Source organism: Podarcis cretensis (assembly GCF_951804945.1).
Source record: "Podarcis cretensis genome assembly, chromosome: 7".
Classification (NCBI taxonomy): domain Eukaryota; kingdom Metazoa; phylum Chordata; class Lepidosauria; order Squamata; family Lacertidae; genus Podarcis; species Podarcis cretensis.
Window position 1 is genome coordinate 19,393,949 of NC_137176.1, and position 18,056 is coordinate 19,412,004.

Consider the following 18,056-nt stretch of genomic DNA (forward strand, 5'->3'; position numbering starts at 1 on the left):
TCCAACTGTCTCTGGTTGGTGAATCTTGACATCCCAGTGAAAACTAAGTTTCAACCTGCCTATTTAGAGCTCTAGAGTAAGGATGGATGGAGGAAAGGGAGGAAGGCCAATTCTGACCAGGCAACTGGGTGAATAACAGAGCTCCCCTTTTTCATCCACTGTATAGTGTTTTAGGGAATGCATCTTTCCAAGACATGAAGTTACCTGGAGTTTTATAGGCATTCTTCCTCATTCCTTAACCTTCTGGGAAACTGGGAAACCTAATGGAAAGTTTTGTTGGGTGGGTAGATGGGTTTGTGTGAATGCACAGGCCATTTTGATCTGACCATTATTCGCGAGAAAAGTTTTGCCCACTACCCAACCCTAACAAATATTCTGTTAAGAAGGCACCTTTCCCTGTTTCTCTGTCTCTCCCAGCCCCCTCCAGCTTTGCTTCCTATTTGTTAGTATCTTAAATGTCTGCTGTTTCAATTAAAAGTATTCCTTTCGATGCCACGGATCGATTCTTTCTGGCTGCCGCAGCTCACTTGCATTAACGATAAGGGAAATATGGCTTAAGTGGTCATCGGACAAAAGCTTGCTAGAATCACAGGGCTCAAGTGTAGGATTAGTTCCCTCAAAGCAGCTTAATCGTTTGTCTGTAATTGTAAAATGCACTTGGACAAAAACCTTGCATCCACTTTTGCACTCGTCGGCTGCTAATTCTAATGGAGCTGTTTAAAAAACACTCAGGAGTTACAAAGGGTGCAATCAGCCAATGCAACCGCCGCCTCTCCGCTTTGTTTCAGCGGGGCTTTTGTAAGGGCAAAGCTTAGCCGAATGGGCTTCAAACAGCATATGTCAGCAGTTGGCTGCAGTTCTGTAAAATCTTACACTTATAAATATATGTTCCTGGTGGATAAGGTTGTGTACTCAGCTTGGCCTCTTGTAACAGCAGAAATAATCCATTGTTGCTTGTTTGGGTGCCGGGAGACCTCTTGCCAAACTGAGAAGACAGGTGAGTCAGTTGCAATTATGCTTATAGGGATGTTGTCTATCTAAACTTTCTATGTTAGCCTTGGAGAAGACTAGACGTTTTCATCCCCCAAAAAGTTTTTGATTTACGTTTCCATTGAAATGAGGCTGTATTTTAATATTTTAATGTTTTAATATTGTATTTTAATCTTGTTTTTAAGTTGTATTTCAATCAATTTGTTTTTATATCAGGTGTTAGCTGCCCTGAGCCCGGTCTTGGCTGGCGAGGGCAGGGTATAAATAAAATTGTTGTTGTTGTTGTTGTTGTTGTTGTTGTTGTTATGTGTCATGCAAAGCTGGGAGAAGGCAAGTAAAGGGACAAAGAATATCTCTGCTGCCAGATGGAGTATTCCACTGAATGCTAGGTGCTGGTAAGCTCAGGTGAGGAGAGTCCTACTCAAGGTCCTACTTGCAGCTTTCCCATGGTCATCTAGTGGGCTACTGTAAGAAAAGCAGACCCTCCAACTGTCCCTATTTCCCAGGGATAGTCTTGGATTTATTGAAGCCATTCCAGTTTCTGATTTGATCCTGCAATGTCCCACTTTTCCTTAGGATGTCCCCATTTTCATCAGAGAAATGTTGGAGGGAATAATAATAATAATAATAATAATAATAATAATAATAATAAATAATGTATTACTTATACCCCACCCATCTGTCCAGGCCTCCCTAGCCACTCTGGGTGGCTCCCAACAGAATATTAAAAACATTATAAAGCATTAAACATTAAAAAACTTCCCTGAAAAGGGCTGCCTTCAGATGTTTTCTAAAAGTCAGATAGTTGTTTATTTCCTTGACATCTGATGGGAGGGCGTTCCACAAGGTGGGCGCCACTACCAAGAAGGCCCTCTGCCTGGTTCCCTGCAACCTCACTTCTCATAGTGAGGGAACCACCAGAAAGCCCTCGGAGCTGGACCTCAGTGTCCAGGCTGAACGATGGGGGTGGAGATGCTCCTTCAGGTATACTGGGCCGAGGCCATTTAGGGCTTTAAAGGTCAGTACCAACACTTTGAACACATTAATTTTAGTTATAAATATTATGATTTTACATTGTGCTGATCCCCAGTCTTTTAAGATTAGGTGCCCCATGTTCTGCCACTCTTTAGAAACGCCAGTCCTTTTTTTTTTAGCCTATTGGTTTCATCTGTTTTCAATTCAAAGGTGAAATTGACATCTGCGGGGAATTTCCGAAAGGCAGCTCTTTTGTGTTTCTGTTTTTAAAAAAATGCTTTTTGTTAGAAAACCACTAGTCTGGAGAGTTTGGAGGGACCCTACTTACTACACACTATACTATCAATATGACCAACAAATTAGGACAACCTTCTTCAATGGGCATCAAAAGCTTGAAATTGTCTTTAAATGAACCTTAATGGCGTTGGGTGGTTGGTGGTTACTAGCTTTTGGAGACATCCCATCACTTCAAGTGGAAGCAGAAAGAAAATCTGAGTGCATCAACAAAGAAGCCTGACTTGTTCAGCTGACTGGCTGGATAAAAACAACCACCATGCTTGGGTGGTGGGAGCATTAATGCACACTGCTTGTCTTTGGGGAACTGATACCGCTTTAGGGACTGGTACTGCCTGCTTAGCTGTTTGCCTGCTCCCCCATGTTCAGTTTCTTTCTGAACAAACAGGCATCTGAAGGAAGTCTCCAGAGCTATCTTCTTGAAAGGAAACAGGATGTATAAAAGGCAGCCCCTATAACTCCCTATTGCTCGGGAAATGGGGAGAGAAAAAGAATGCAATAGTTCAGCAATAAAAGAAATGATCACTTTGAAAATGTCCTTTGCAGGTATGATTGTTCACATAACATGAAACTCCTTGTAAATTTGTGAGACAGAAATCCTTACTCCACTTTCCTGGGAGTAAGTCTCATGGAATTTGATAGGACTTTGTTTTGAACAGACATTATTAGGAATGCAACTTAAGGAAGCAATCCTATCCAAAAGAAACTGGCATAAAGCAAGCTCGTGTAAGTTAAGCTGGTGCAAAGTCTCACTCCTCAAGCATCATTCAAGCATCATCCTCTGGAAACCATCATCTGAGTAGAACCAGAACTCCTGCAAAGTGATGTCACCCCCCTCCCAGCTGAGACAGTTGCTCCAGAAAGGGTGTCATAGTCGATGGTATCAAAAGCCACTGAGAGGTCAAGAAGAATTAACAGGGAGGCATTTTCCCTTATCTCTTCCCTGTCATCATACAGGGCAACCAAAGCAGTTTCTCTGCCAAAACTGGGCCTAAACCCTGATTGAAATGGATCTAGAAAGTCAGTTTCCTCCAAGATTGCCTGGATCAGGTCTATGACCACCTGATCAAGAACCTTTCCCAAGAAGGGGAGGTTGGCAACTGGTTGATTATTACTCAGATTTTCCAAATCCAGGCAGAACTTAAGGAATTGTCTTACTACTGCCTCCTTCAAGCAGGCAGGAACCACCCACTCTTGCAATGAGACATTAATCTCCTTCCTGGCCCAGGCAGCTGTCCATTTCCTGCTAGTTTTTGTCAGCCAAGATAGGCAAGAGTCCAGATCACAAGTAGTCACCCTGACCAACCCAAATACCTTCCAACACATCAGGATTAGAGAGTACTCTGGACACTCAGTGAAAGTCATCTGCTGTAACAGTGGAGTCAAGACCACAGTAGAGGCAAGCAATTTTATCCTCAAAATGTTTCACGGATGAATGGCAGTGGGCAGCCATCAGTTTTGCCAACTCCTTCGGGCCAGATTGTAAAAGGACCCACACTACCTGGAAAATTCTGTCGGACGGTGCAATAAGGATGCAATGGGCGCAGCAAAGCAAGCCTTCTTTGCTGCCTCCACTGTCACTAGGTAGGCTTGATGATGAGCCATCATCAGATTTCAATTTCATTCATTAGAGTGTTCCTCCACTCATGTTCAGACATCTCCCAGCTTGTTTCCTCCCATGAATTGAGAGAGGGTGCTCAATAGCAATTGTGCCAATGGCCCAAGCCATCAAGATATTCCATAAGTTGGCCAAGGCTTCAACAGGTACTCATCCACCAGAAAATCCCTGAGGGCTGTCTGGAAACCAATTGGATCCATCTGCCTCCAATGGCAGATCATCTTCAGAGCCCCCCCCCCCCATTGAGCACAGGTCTTCAGCTGAACTGGAGTTGGGGACTTAACACCAGGTAAGCCTGGGAATCAGCTGAGCCAGAGACATGCTGCATCCTATGTGGATGCTTTCCCTTTAAATTTTAATTTTGTATCATTGCTTTGGATACCCAACATAACTTCTTTCCTTTTCTCATACAGACTGTGTAAGAATGACTCAGAAATATAGTAGCACTTAATTTGAGAATCATTTCAGGGGTGGGGGATATTTGAACCATAGAAGTTACAATTGAACATACCTTGATGAATTTGTAAATCAATGAGCATGGAAAGATTAAATTAATCCTAATATGGCAGGTGGGGAAAATCAATGATTATGTTATTAACCGAAATTAAAGTTCTGCTTAATTACTAGAAGGAAACGTGGTACTATAGGCAGATCAATTAATTAATTCTGTGTTTAAAAATCTATAGTATGAGAACATGCTGACCCGTCACTTATCAAATAGCTATGAGTCTTTCAAGAGAGACAGAACAGGAAGAGCGTAGTCTGTGAGAGAGAACCCAGTAAACCTGATTTTAAAGGAGTTTGGCAGACTGGGATAGAACCAGAGATAAATTTGGTAAGCTCTCTCTCTCTCTCTCTCTCTCTCTCACACACACACAGAGAGAGAGAGAGAGAGAGAGAGAGAGAGAGAGATCTAACTGTGATGTGAACATAACAGTTTATGGATAGGGTCAGGGATGATTTAGGTTTCACTGGCTTTTCAGATATGTGCCAAAATCTGTCCCCCAGTTTCTCAGAGGTTTTCACCCCCGAGAAAAAAGCTTCAATTTTTGTGCCTCATTCTCAGGACATTAGAATTTCTTTAGAATTTAAGTGGGTGTGGAGCTTGAGCTTACTTTAGTACTTGAAAGTAGGGATGGAAGAGAAACTGGAATCAATTTTTAAACTACTTTTTAAACTATTTGTGATAAAAAAAATATGTATTACACAAATAGTTGAAGACAAATCGTTTTGCTTGTCAGGTTGGTAACAGTTGAGCAACAAGTATTATTTTCAAACTCCTCCTGACAGTGTCTGCATGAAGTTCCCAAACATCACACCTTTGCAGTCAAGATACAACTAACAGAATAACCAATCAACTGCCAGTTCCCAACTGTCAACTACCATTTGCCAATTGCCACCTCCTTCCCCCAATACTATTTATTCTTGTGAAATGTGTACAAGTAATGTGTACAAACAATCAAGGGTAAAATATTTGTTAAAATGCATACATTGGTGAAAAGAACATACAAAATTGTGTTATAATGCATTATAAAATGCATTACTTTGTTAAAATGTGCATATTAGGGGGAAACTGCACACAAACATGTATATTTGGAGAAATACATTGATAAATTTTCATGAGCACTTAAAAAAATAAAAACATCCAGAAACTGATGTGGAAATGTGGAATAAGGACTTTAAGACTGGAGAAATGCAAAACTTAGAAAAAACGAAATGGACAGATCTGCTTATCCATATCGTGAGGTGGCTGAGGGTAGTGTGTGTGAATTTTTCTTTCCAGTATATTTTTCAGCACTCTGGACAGTTACAAATACCCTTCAGCCACCTCAAAAGTGAAAGCTCTATACCTCACAGCTGAGAATTTCACTGATTTTCTCTCTCTCTCCTTTGAAAATTTCCAAAACCAACATTTTTCTCATTAATTGACAGGGAAGGTGGGAGGGATTGGAGAAATGTTCAGCCCAGAACTATTTCAGTTCCTAGTACTGACTATGTGAGAGAACGTTATTAATAGATCAGTGCAATACTGGCTAGTTGACAACATTGCTTGTGACACCTGCCACTTATAGCTAGCTCTATTTTTTTCCTAAGCAACCTGTAATTCCATCCTAAATCAAAAGACAGTCTCTTTGTCTGTGGAGAAATGTCTTGGGTCAAAAGACGATCTCTTTAGACATAAAGCCCTCTTCAGGTGTCCCCACTTTTCTACAGAACATGAATATGTAGTGGTGGCAGCCTTTGCCTCTGCCAAGTATGTATTCTTTGGTGCATAGAACCATTGCTGGTCAACCTGTAACCCTTGAAAGGAAAATTCCTTATCTTGTGCAGAAGCAGTGCCTGCTGTCATGATACCACCTCCCTCTGTATGTGTGTTCATTCAGTGTAGAAGACAACCCAAGCATCCCTATAAAGAGTTAAGATAAATGGGGGCCCCCTTCAATTGGACATTGATAGCCATATCCTCAATGAATTTGTCTAAACCATTTTTTTTTTTATCAGCCAGATCTCTTATTTCTCTGTTACCTGTTGCTAACAGTATTGTTGTTCTTGCATTGTTGTTGGGGGGAGTTGCCAATCTTTGTCAGCATATATTAATAATATGTTTGATGATTACCATAGGTGCCAACTCCTTGGGGCCCTGGGTGCCTGAGCAGCCACAAAATTCCCCATGAAGTGTTCAGGCACCCACAAATTTCAGTGCCAGGGCCATGCATGTTGCATGGCACCACAACCCCAGGCACCCACAATCGCAAGGCCAAGTTGGCACTCCTGATGATTACTCTACTCCAGTTTTGAGGCTGTCCACTCCCCTGTGCACAGGTTGCACAATTTAGCTTAAAATGCAGGCAGAAACCAAACACACTTTTAAGTAGTCTGTCATTTGAAGAGTTACCCACTGTCATTTGTAATTCATCAAGAGCAGGTAAACCTTTGTGTAATCCATTTAAAGGTCTCCACCAGCTAAACTGTGTTGACTTGCTGGGTCATTACCTACCAAATCTTAATTTCCATTATAGTGACTGCTTTCAAAGCTGTTTATCCTCTTATAATGGCTCCGTCATTTTCATTAATCAATGAGCTCACTTAAACATGCATCCAGTCCTTAACTGCTCAGCAGATGTGAGTGTTATTCAAGGTCCACTTAGCCCAGACTGGAAAATTTAAAAAGAGGAGGAATTGAGATGTTATACCTTTGGATGAATAGTTCATGGTTCACACTGTAAGTTTGTGAGGGTGCTTGAGTGATCATCTTAGCTACATTGATTGTTGAGGAAGATAAAATTAATAGGGCACAACCCAGCCACCACTAGACAGTGCAAATCCCTACAGCTTTTACTAGAAGTGTGTTAATAAAAATATTAAGTTTTTAAATTGAAATCAATGGGACTTTCATAAATTAAAGCTACTGACGGCATGTGAAGATCACACAGGTTAAAGTAAATTTTGTTGTCCTGCTGTTAAAAGCACGATGGCAGATTAATCCGTGTGGTGTTTTTTTTTGTTGTTGTTCCTAGTAGATGAAGGGAAGATGAAGGGAACGCAGTGGATGTAGCCTACCTTGATTTCAGCAAGGCATTTGACAAGGTGCCCCATGATATTCTTGTAAAGAAGCTGGTAAAATGCGGACTTGACTATGCTACCACTCAGTGGATTTGTAACTGGCTGACTGACCGAACCCAAAGGGTGCTCATCAATGGTTCCTCTTCATCCTGGAGAAGAGTGACTTGTGGGGTGCCACAGGGTTCTGTCTTGGGCCCAGTCTTATTCAACATCTTTTATCAACGACTTGGATGATGGACTCAAGGGCATCCTGATCAAATTTGCAGATGACACCAAACTGGGAGGGGTGGCTAACACCCCAGAGGACAGGATCACACTTCAAAACGACCTTGACAGATTAGAGAACTGGGCCAAAACAAACAAGATGAATTTTAACAGGGAGAAATGTAAAATATTGCACTTGGGCAAAAAAAAAAATGAGAGGCACAAATACAGGATGGGTGACACCTGGCTTGAGAGCAGTACATGTGAAAAGGATCTAGGAGTCTTGGTTGACCACAAACTTGACATGAGCCAACAGTGTGACGCGGCAGCTAAAAAAGCCAATGCAATTCTGGGCTGCATCAATAGGAGTATAGCATCTAGATCAAGGGAAGTAATAGTGCCACTGTATTCTGCTCTGGTCAGACCTCACCCGGAGTACTGTGTCCAGTTCTGGGCACCACAGTTCAAGAAGGACACTGACCAACTGGAACGTGTCCAGAGGAGGGCAACCAAAATGGTCAAAGGCCTGGAAACGATGCCTTATGAGGAACGGCTAAGGGAGCTGGGCATGTTTAGTCTGGAGAAGAGGAGGTTAAGGGGTGATATGATAGCCATGTTCAAATATATAAAAGGATGTCACATAGAGGAGGGAGAAAGGTTGTTTTCTGCTGCTCCAGAGAAGCGGACACGAAGCAATGGTTCCAAACTACAAGAAAGAAGATTCCACCTAAACATTACGAAGAACTTCCTGACAGTAAGAGCTGTTCGACAGTGGAATTTGCTGCCAAGGAGTGTGGTGGAGTCTCCTTCTTTGGAGGTCTTTAAGCAGAGGCTTGACAACCATATGTCAGGAGTGCTCTGATGGTGTTTCCTGCTTGGCAGGGGGTTGGACACGATGGCCCTTGTGGTCTCTTCCAACTCTATGATTCTAAAAAAATAAAAATAAAAAAATTCTAGTAATTTTCAGTCTTACTAGGAGCAGGTTCATAGAGTGGGGTCCTTGTCCCTTTTCTTTCCTATCTTCTTTGCAAGGGACAGTTGATGTTACCTGGACACTGTGTTGAGGGAGGGGTCAGTTCACTGTGGTCACTGTGCTGAGGGATGGGGCATAAAAAAAAATCTTAATCAAGTCTATCCAACACCGGCTTGGCCTGCACTTATTTTTGCACAGGGTTTTGTTGCTGTTGTTTCTAGGGAAATGGCAGCAGGAAACTCTAATAAGGCAATTACCTACTGTTGGTTTCTGGAAAATATTGACTACAATTCCTCCTGAGTTGAAAATGTTCCTTCCCACTCCGTTCCCTTCAGATTCATGCACATCATTAGACATCCTGTTATCACCTGGATGCTTTTATTTAACATTACCTTTATGTTCACCTTATGGCATCCTGAGTTATGTAGCAATTAGATGCAGACAGCCATCAAGTACCGTATTTTTCGCCCCTTAGGATGCACCGGCCCATAGGACGCGCCAAGTTTTTTTGGGGGGAAATTAAGAAAAAAAAATTATTCCCCCCCCCCAGGCGCTTGTGGGGCCGGCAGCGGGGAGAAGCGCTCTTCTCCCCGCCGCCCGCCTTCAGACCAGGTCCGGGGACAGCGGGAAGACGTGCTGCGCCTCTCAGCTCTCCCCCGACCTTGTGGGGCTGGCGCTGGGGCTCTCCAGGCTTCAGCGAAAGCCTGCATTCGCCCCATAGGACGCACACACATTTCCCCTTCATTTTTGGAGGGGGAAAAGTGCGTCCTATAGGGCGAAAAATACGGTACTCTTATAAAAGAGCCACTCTTTTGCATCTAGATGAGCCAACATTTTGCTCCTTTAGCACAGGGGGTGCTAATGTGGGGGCTATGGGTGCCAGTGTGCCCACTAGTACCTTTTATGTTGCCTGAGGAAAGTCTCAGTAAATACCTCCTAAAATATCCTCTTGGTCAGCCTCTCCTATATTGGATACAGTCCTTGAAGCATGCCCATGTCTCATTTATTCCCTTGAAAGAAAGCTGATCTCAATGGGCAGCAAGAGGGCTTTTCGTTTCAGCCAGAACTCACCGGAACTCACTTTCGGCACCTCTCAGGTGGGCGCCACTGCTATTATAAGAGAACAAGGGAGGTGTTCCTGGTAAGTTCTGGTACCTCTTATTTCTAGAAAAATAGCACTGTTGCTGAGTTCCAGGAGAAAAAGCCCTAGTCCAGGGGTCCCCAACCTGTGGCCCATGGGCTGGAAGCAGCCCACAGAGGCAGTTTAACCAGCTCACAAGCCAGCCCTGAACCAAGCAGCTCGCTTGGCGAGTCCCCCCATGCTGAGCTAAACCGGTGCAGTGTGGCACGGGGACTCTCTTCCATGGCTCCAGAAATCGCTTCTGTGCATGCCCAGATGCCGGAAATCACATCTGCGCATGTCCGCGGTGCTAAAAATTGCTTTGCGCATGCCCAGACACTGAAAATCACTTCTGCGCAGGTGCAATTTCTGGTGTCTGGGCATGCACAGAAGCGATTTCTGGCACTGCAGACATGCACAGACGTGATTTACGGCGTCGCTCTGTGCTGGTCCAGCCCACAGAGCATCTCTGCAGGAGTGATCCGGCCCCTGCTCGGTAAGCCTTACCGACCCCTGCCCTAGTATGTCTCAGGGGGAATCCACTAATTTCCTGGTGGCTTTTGAGGGGCAATATGCATTTTGTAAGGACAAATTTTCCAATGTAATAATAATAATAATAATAATAATAATAATAATAATAATATATTATTTATACCCCACCCATCTGGCTGGGTTTCCCCAGCCACTCTGGGCGGCTTCCAACAGAGTATTAAAATACAATAATCTATTAAACTTTGAAAGCTTCCCTAAACAGGGCTGCCTTCAGATGTCTTCTAAAATGTACATTTTCCAGTTTTTCTTCATGTGCTTGTGATGAGTGTACCAGAGAGGAGAGATGTCTGATCTTCCTTGCCCCTTTTGTACTTATAGTACAGCCACCACTACAGCTGCGACTCCTCAGCTCATGAGTGGTAAGGGGTTTGGTGGTTGGCTGGTTTTAGGGGAAAAGTTTGCCCATCTCCACCTTTAACATACCTGTGCCATCAATTTCCTATTAATGCAGGTGTAGCAGTATTTCAATGACAGTTCATGTACAAACCCAAGATCAGCGAAACTGCTACTCACTTTTGAATTTGACTGATTAAAATCAGAGGACCCTCTGAATTCATTTGGGTTTTGGATCAAACAGTTTTGCTAAGAACACATACTGAAGAACTGTCCTGGTTCTATATTTCATTTTAGACAAACGAAGTCTTAACAACTGCAGAAGTTTTCCTTTAATCATTTTTCCAGGGTCAGCAGAAATGGGATTTTTGAACAATAGACTTTGCTCATTTCATGTTGTTTCTTACAAAGCAATCTCAAGTAAGATTTCTAAATGGACCAACTTTTCATTGTTTCACAGCAATTACTCGTCCTCCTCGCAAAATGAATCGCAGCCAACTCCGTATTGTAAAGAGCTTTCTATTAATCAGTTCAGCACTTGCTACACCAATATGTCTGGCTCTGCTGAAGGCATCAAGAGAGTTGTTTGTTTTAAATTACTATATCATTTCATTTGTGCCTTCTTCAGTACTAACTCTAGTGCTATCTAGATATTCCTTATGTGTGTTTATCTGCCCAAACATACATACAGAACTTAGGAAATTTCACAAATCATATTCAGAGTATGTATTGTAACTTAACTTTGAAAGTCTTACAAATATTTCACCAGAATAGGACTCAACAACTCATTTGCCTATCACCACTCCTGCTAGACAACTATTAACAGGTAAGTTTTGTTAGCTCTGCTAATGAAGCCCTTGAATAGCTTTAAAGGTAAAGGTAAAGGTACCCCTGCCCATACGGGCCAGTCTTGACAGACTCTGGGGTTGTGCGCCCATCTCACTCAAGAGGCCAGGGGCCAGCGCTGTCCGGAGACACTTCCGGGTCACGTGGCCAGCGTGACATCGCTGCTCTGGCGAGCCAGAGCCGCACACGGAAGTGCCGTTTACCTTCCCGCTGGTAAGCGGTCCCTATTTATCTACTTGCACCCGGAGGTGCTTTCGAACTGCTAGGTTGGCGGGCGCTGGGACCGAGCAGCGGGAGCGCACCCCGCCGCAGAGATTCGAACCGCCGACCTTTCGATCGGCAAGTCCTAGGCGCTGAGGCTTTAACCCACAGCGCCACCTGCGTCCCTTTGAATAGCTTTAGGATACCCCAATTGGGCCCCAAATCCCATCATAATAAACATCCTCTCCTAGTTCATGTAGTGGTTATAGCATTGCATTAGGATCTGGGAGACCAAGTTTCAAATATTCCCTCAGCCATAAAGCGCATGGGATGGCCATGAGCCAGTCACTCTCCTTTAGCCTTACCTACCTAACAAGGTTTGTTTGAGGATAAAATGACAGTGGAAAGAACTGTGTATGCCACCTTCAGCCCCTTGGAGGAAAGGTGGGAAATAAAGAAGTAAGACGCTGTACCTTTAGCATCCTCAACAGATATTTGTGCAACTTAAAGCCAGTTATCTTTCCAGCTGCACTGGCTCCCAGTGGAGTACAGGGTCAGATTTAAGGTGAGGTTTTGACCTTTAAATCCCTTCACGGCCTTTAAAATAATAATAATAATAATAATAATAATAATAATAATAATAATAATAATAATAATTACCAGCTGGACCACACCCACTCCTCTTTGAAAGAATACTCTTTGATTTTTCTAGTTGCAATGCAATATATTCTGGTTAGAGATTATGATAGGATCTCATATAGAACCCCAACATTGGCAGAAGTAGGGAGAAACAGGGGGAGGAGCCAAAACCACCCAGTGAGGACTGACTATGCTCAGTGGACATGGAACAGATGATATGGGGAAGGACCATAGCTCTGTGTTAGAGCATCTGCTTTGCAAAAGGTCCTAGGTTCCATCCCTGGCATCTCCAGGTAAGGCTAGGAATGACTCCTTGGTCAGTGCAGACTTTACTAAGTGAGATAGACTAGTGGTCCGACTTGGAAGGTGTAAGGCAGTTTCCTATATCTAAACCCTGGTGAGCTGTTGCTGGTGGGTGTAAACAAGGCTGAACTGGATACACCAATGTTCTGGTTGAGTATTACACAGCTTTTTGTGTTCCTCTTATCTTGGGCAAGGGCTGTACTGTAGCTCAGTGGAAAAGTACTTGCTTTTGCACACAGAAGGTCCCAGGTTCAATCTGTGAACTGCCCTGAGACCCCGGGTATAGGGCGGTATATAAATTTAATAAATAATAATAATATAGGAGCTCATTTCTAATGGAGTGAGGAAGGAGTTCATTATTCCAGTGCCAAATGATGTTACACTTCTTGACTCAAACAAAAGCACTGCTAAACATACATTGTGGCCCCACGTGCATTTGCTCAGAAGCAAATCCCACTGTGTTCAATGAGTTTTTTCACAGGTTCGCAGGATTTCTATGTCAATTTTAACTTTGCCAGCAAACACAGTCTAAAATTGTGACTTGCTTTAAAGTGCACGCACACACACACACACACACACACACACACACAAACACACACTGCATACAATGACCCGCAAATTAGCCTAAAACTCAGCTATGCTCATAAATGTGAGTGTTACCTTGATATTGTGTGGAGGAAGCCATACTGTAGCAAAGGCTGCCAAGATACAATCCTTGCTCTATCCTGTGATGGATGTGGTGAGCTTTCTTTGAAAACTCTGAGTCTCTATTAAGCCAAGATGTTCACCAGGGACATGGCATTTATTGCTGCAGTTTAGCACTGATGATGTTTGTTGTGAACCAATAATACACTTCTATCACTGTCTCCTTAAACATTGGCTGACCATAATTTATGGGTAGCAAGTGAACAATTCATCCTTAGGCTTAAGGATTTGATACGTGCCTGTTAAATGTTTCTTAGCAACCTCTACAGAACATTTTCATGGTCTTAAATCATGGTCGTTGCTAAGCCTTCATTAAAAGGCTCTACAGCATGAACCTTCCTTTCAATCAATACATCACCATCTACAACTGGTCATACAGAGAGGGATGGAGTTATTTATAGCTTTGGGGATTCTCTCTCTCCCCCCTCCCCCAAGTTCTTTACAGCCTAGCATAGAAAGCAATGAATATTTGAAGTCAGAACTGTATATTTTGTAACATAGTTCAGAACGGACAATTTTTTTAAAAAAAAACCATGATTGACTCAAGGCACAATTTAGAGAGGGGGGCCATGCTACACCGAAATCCTACTCCTGGTGCTTGGCACACATTATTTATGTATTTAAATTATTGGTGCTAACAAAACCAAAGTCACAATAAAAGAAAATATTAATTAATTAAAAATGAAGCAAAAATGCCATTTTTAAAACCAGAGGAGATGGCATGAAAGCAGTATTAAGCAATAATACCATACCTATTGGAATAATAAAAAAAAGGTATCAGCATCTGTCTAAAAACAAGATCTGGTCATACAGAGATATATCCTGGCATACCAGTCATGAACAAGAATTCCACAACTGCAATGATGTCACCGAAAAGCCCTTGGTGAGATTCAGGACCCCTCACCCATGCATCCTGTTTGCTTAGCTAAAATTGCTAAAGCAGTTTGCTAAATTGCTAAAGAGGCTAAAACCTCTGCTTTAAGAGAGTTGTTTTCAATGTCAGACCTATTCAGAGAAGACTCATTGAAATTTATGGACAAAACGAACAGATACATTAATTTCAATGGGTCTGCTTTGAGCAAAATTCAGTTAGATCCAACCTTATATTATTTGGGTGGGACAGTCTCAATCAAAGATATGCTCCTTTAAGCCCACATTCCCAGCATGTTTGCACTGCTATCTCAGCGACATCTACACTGGATTGGTCATGCCCACAGAATGGAAGATGGCAGGATCCCCAAGGATCGCCAAAGATCCTTTTGGGGGAGCTGGCTTCAGGCACCAGGCCTGTTGGCAGATCAACTCTGTGTTACAAAGATGCCTGCAAAGGTGACATTAACCCTGCCATGCTGGTGTTGCTTAAAGACAACCACAACACCTGGAGACCATCAGTCAGGTTGTATATCCACAGCAATGACCAGAGGAGGAATGACTGCTGGGAGGAGCACAGAAAGAATAAATGAAATGGTACACCTGCATCAGCACACGCTGACACCTTCATCTGCCCCAGCTGCAGCAAAACATGTCTCTCCCATATTGACCTCTACAGCCACAGTAGATGCTGTAGCTCTCCAGCAGTTTGATATCACCTCCAATGGTGCTCTCTTCCTTTGTTTCCTGAGATAGGTGGGTGCCAGCTGGCAACTGGTGTACATTTATTTATGCATTTATTACACTCAGTAGCTGAAGCCAAAGGACTTAATTCTTCCCCCCACTTTTTATCCACACAAAAATCCAGTTAAGTTGGTTACGATAACCAAAGCTGTAGAAAAAACTTCCTGGAGGAGTATCTACCTGGCAGAGCAGTAGACAGGGAGGGCAGTGCCTCCTGGCAATGGCATCATTGCCATATCCCAGGATGCTACAGGAGTAGGGCATGACACTGGCAAGATCAGGGTTCTTAAGTAGAATTGTTTCATTGACACTGAAATGGAGAATGCCTGTATCTGTATTGCTAACACTGGGGATTCTCCATGGCAGCATACTGAGAGCTCTTTGAGCTTTAACTAGTTGATAATTAACTGTGATGTTCTCTGCTCTTATACTGAGTCGAAACAAAATTAAAGAAGTGTGCATGCATCTGAAGAAGTGTGCATGCACACAAAAGCTCATACCAGTAACAAACTTAGTTGGTCTCTAAGGATTTATTATTATTATTTTGTTTCAACTATGGCAGATCAACATGGCTACCACCTGTAACTTATACTAAGTGTTTAACTTTAGATCATCTGATGAAGGTATTCAATTGTAAATTCACTGTATTGAAGGATGGTAGCTGTTTTCTTTGTTCCCCAGGCACTGTGGGAGAAGGATGTGAAAATGACTTCTTCAAGAGCTCAACAGCTTTGGGCTGGAATGCAGGCTATTGCAGAGCAAGAGATCTGTTTGCCAGATTATGTTATTTTATTTCTAAGAAGATGGGCCTACTTCTTGGACAACCATGTCTTCTAGAATTATTTGGATAGATCTTTTTTTTTTTTGTACATGTTTTGAAGCAGTTCTAGTTAGTAAAGCTTTGAATCAATACTTATGAATCTGAACAATGTTTTATTCCAAAAGGAGTCAGTTTTTCTGCACCCAATTGCTTCAAGCTGCACAATATTAATATCTGCATTAAGGGTTGGACTGCATTAAGGCATATGCACTGGCATATGCAATGTAGCATGCTCTGCAATGCACTCAAACTAATCTGACCTAACTACCAACCTTTTCTTCTCCTTGGAACAACCTAGTATGTGGCAGGGACACCACTGCTGGGAGACCAAGTCTGCAGTGATGCACTTTCCCAGCAGCTACTCTTGGAACCTAGGCTATCCCAAATGTAGTCCAGTCAATACACCACACTGACATTTGACATGTGGAAGAAACTTTCTTCCACTCTCATTACTTCAGTAGGCCCTGAGCAATTTCTTCTGGATTTCTGCCCCAGTAGTAAAAGGGCACAGGAGAACTCAGGCTGTTGAGTGTTCCTTCCACCCTCTGTGAAAGAGAACTTGTTGAAGTTTATTGCATATTGAACATAAGTTGTTTTAGCACAGGCTATTTTCTTTCAATATCATTTAAAAAAACAAAACAGTTTGTAATAGAGAGGAAAAACCAAATATCTCCTGATGTTCCCCTATATAGATATATATAATGGAAACCCATGTCACCTAATGCGCAAATTTTATATTGCTTTTTTTTCTGGACCAATCTGAGAGCTGTTCTTTCCTGCTGAAGTATATTGGTTACTCCAAAAAGAAGAAAAATGTAATCCAGGTCAAAGAGTTTCCATTATCAGTTGTTTTGCACTGGGAAGCATGTTTTTGTCACAAATTGTTTCACATTGACTACCCCTGCATGGCTACAAAGGCTGCTTGTATTTTATTGCGGGAGCGATTAGATTCCTCAAAAAGAAATTGTTCCTTCTCATCCTTATCACTCCTCTGCCACTGAGAATGTGAAAAGAAATCTATTTGATTATTTGATCCAAGCTATCTTTAGCAGACAGATAGAATTTTTCATTGGCAAATTAGGCACATTAAAATGCTGGTGATGGTGGGTAGTCACCATTAGCATGAGATATCCATCTAGAGATGTGTGAGAGAGGTTATAAATCAGCCTTCCTCAGACATGTTATGGACTAGGACTAAGTTGGCTGGGGTCTAACAGAATTGTAGTCAAAAATATCATGAAGGCATCCAGTTGGCAAAAGCTCTGCAACATACAGAGTCACCTGGAGGTCAGAGACCCTCAAGAGTTTGTCATTAGTCCAGTAGATTTGAAGAGGTGGGGAAGAGGACAATGGCCTGCACAGAATTTTATTTTGCTTTAGGGTCAATATAGCAGAGCTGACCCACCATTGAGGCCAGCTGAGGCAGCTGCTTCAGGTGGAAGAACCACAAAAAGCTATGCTCCCATGGGTGCCTTCACCAGCTCCAGCCCATGCACCACTGGTAGAGAAGCAGTGGAAGCAGTGGCTTCTGGCAAGATCTCAGAAAACAAGAGTAACACATGGGCAGGAAAGGGGTGGAAAAGCCACAGATCACATGCAGGACTCAGCATAATTTCAAACAGGAGGAGAACCCTGAGTGAGGGAAGTTGGGCAGAGGGGGAGAAATGGGAGGGGGAGCTGCAATAAAGTGACTGAAGCAGTGGCATAGTGCGGGTTGCCAGGGCCTGGGGCCACACGGTGGTAGGGTTGGTTGGAGAGGAGGGAAACTGATGGAGTATGCATGCACATTCATTTGCCTAAGGGCATCCACGTCATCCAGGAGATCGCAGCTGCAGAGATAATAAAAGAAGAGCCATTCTGTTGTCTGGAGAGCTCACTTCCTGGTTCCTGTTTTCAATGGAGCCCAGTGACGGAAGCAAGCAGCTGTATTGAGGCAGCACCGGGAGTTGAAATTATGGACGACCTAACAATTTTGTGCTTGCAACAACTCCTCTGCAGCACCCTCACACTACTCCACTGGATGGAAGAAGAAAGAGAAGAAGAGAAGCCCTCTGAAAGCAATCAGTTCAGACCCCTAACAAGACAGAATTCTCCTTTTCGTGGCAACCCACTGGGTTTGAGGACGAGAGAGAGAGAAGTCCCACTTTACTGCTGGATCTCCCCCCCCCCCCCAATTACCCACTTGACACAAATATTTTCCTCTTTGCTGCTGTATATGATAAGCCTCTCCAAGTTATGGCTGCCCATTTTTGGAATACTCTTTCTGTTGTGGTCTGCCAGGGACATTTGCTGACATCTTTTGATC

General features: G+C 42.9%; 1 long non-coding RNA gene across 2 annotated transcripts; it reads left to right on the plus strand.

The window, feature by feature from the left end:
• The first annotated feature begins 1,299 nt into the window (after positions 1–1,299).
• Positions 1,300–15,809, plus strand: LOC307220964. Of its 2 annotated transcripts, none has more exons than XR_013841228.1 (3): positions 1,300–1,395; positions 3,914–4,166; positions 15,613–15,809. It is a non-coding gene; the product is annotated as an uncharacterized lncRNA (long non-coding RNA). The 2 variants fall into 2 exon arrangements; XR_013841229.1 differs by lacking the exon at positions 1,300–1,395 and adding an exon at positions 2,815–2,985.
• Positions 15,810–18,056: the final 2,247 nt, after the last annotated feature.